The sequence below is a fragment of the Lipotes vexillifer genome, unplaced genomic scaffold (assembly GCF_000442215.2).
Source record: "Lipotes vexillifer unplaced genomic scaffold, Lipotes_vexillifer_v1.1 scaffold371, whole genome shotgun sequence".
In the NCBI taxonomy this organism is placed as follows: domain Eukaryota; kingdom Metazoa; phylum Chordata; class Mammalia; order Artiodactyla; family Lipotidae; genus Lipotes; species Lipotes vexillifer.
Window position 1 is genome coordinate 684,579 of NW_006786304.1, and position 1,624 is coordinate 686,202.

Below are 1,624 nucleotides of genomic sequence, written 5' to 3' on the forward strand. Positions count from 1 at the left end.
GGGGGCGGGCGGGGGTGTGTGTGCATTTCTGTACTTAAAAAAAAAAAATCAGTGTCATTAATAGACAGAGAATGGCTTTGTAAATAAATATTCCAGATTAAAGGAGGCTACAGAGACATCCTAACTAAATGCAATTATCTGACCCTAGACTGAATTCTGTACGGGGCGGGAGTGGAGGGGCAGGAGGAGGAAGGCTATTCAGAACATCATTAGATCAATTAATAACATTGGACTATGAATGGAATTAGATAAAAGTATTCTATCCGTGTAAATTTATGAAGTTTATAACTATCATGTGAGAGAAAAGCCCTACTCTTAGGAAATACACACTGAAGTATTCAGAGGGAAAAGACCATAATGTATGTGACTGGTCCCCCCCAAAATCACACCTATATATTGAGAGAGACTAAGAATGCAAACAAGGTAAAATATTAACAACAGGTGAATCTGGGTAAAATGTACAGGATATTCCTTTGTGCTATTTTAATTTTTGCAACTTCTCTTAGTTTGTAATTATTTCCAAATAAAAGGTTTTCTTGTTTCTTTTTTTGAAGGGTTTGAATATGGGTGGTTCCCTGACGAGAACGTAAGCCCTGTGAGGGTAAGGCCTACCCCTGCCTTCTTCACTGTGTCCTCAAGCTACGAGAACATGTTTGACACAAATATTTACTGAAGGAATGAATAAATGAATGACTATCAGAGCTTATTAAAGGGTCCCCAAACCCAGCCTTTTAGATTTAGGAAAGCCTTGCTGGAGGAAGTTCCATCTCAGGTGAGACCTGAAGTAGACGGGCTGAAATGTGCAGACTCCTCGCTCTCCAGAGAAGGGCATTCATTCCCCATGGGAGAACCAGCTGAACTTAAGTGTGTACGGGGAGGAGATGGGTGAGATGCATTAGCAAGTAAGCAGGGACCAGATTAAGCCACTTTCAAAGAGCTTCGATTCTTCCCAAAGGCTATGGGGAGTCACAGTCTGTGGCTGTGAAGTGGCACCTTAAAGGACCTAAAGTTTGAAGAGCTGAAGTCATAAAATGTTATGATGATGTCTTACAAAGTCTTTAGCAGCTTTCCAGCTGAAATAAGTAAAATATGTAGTCTTTGGCTGCCGCTACATAAATGTTCTTCTGGTTGCTACAGTTTATACTGCACTGCAGTCTACTTCCACACGTAAATGTAACTGTGCAATTGCTGAAGCTGTAGCCAAATGAACAGTCTCCCGAGACACTCCAAAGAGAATTTAAAATAAACAGCAATTTTCTTTTGAATCTCATTTATGCTTTGTAGGAACCCAGCATTTCCACAACCTTAATATTTTTTTGCGAGCCTATCTCACAAGTGCCACAGGAAGTCAGACCACAATACGTTATTCTGACTGATACAAGGGGGCAACAAGTGGGAGAGCACAACTGTCCCCTATGATGATAACCCTGAAAGGTCAAAGACCTTTCCCAAAAATCCATGTCTTCCTTTGATAACCCAGAAAGCCAAACCCTCTATGGAGACAAAATGTGGCTAGATGGTATGTAAAAATTGTTTGACCATTTCTCAAAACAGAAATCTCAATGCCTGTAAGTAATCGCCTCCAGATAACCTACTGGAATGCTCCTATAGAAGCCAAGCTCCA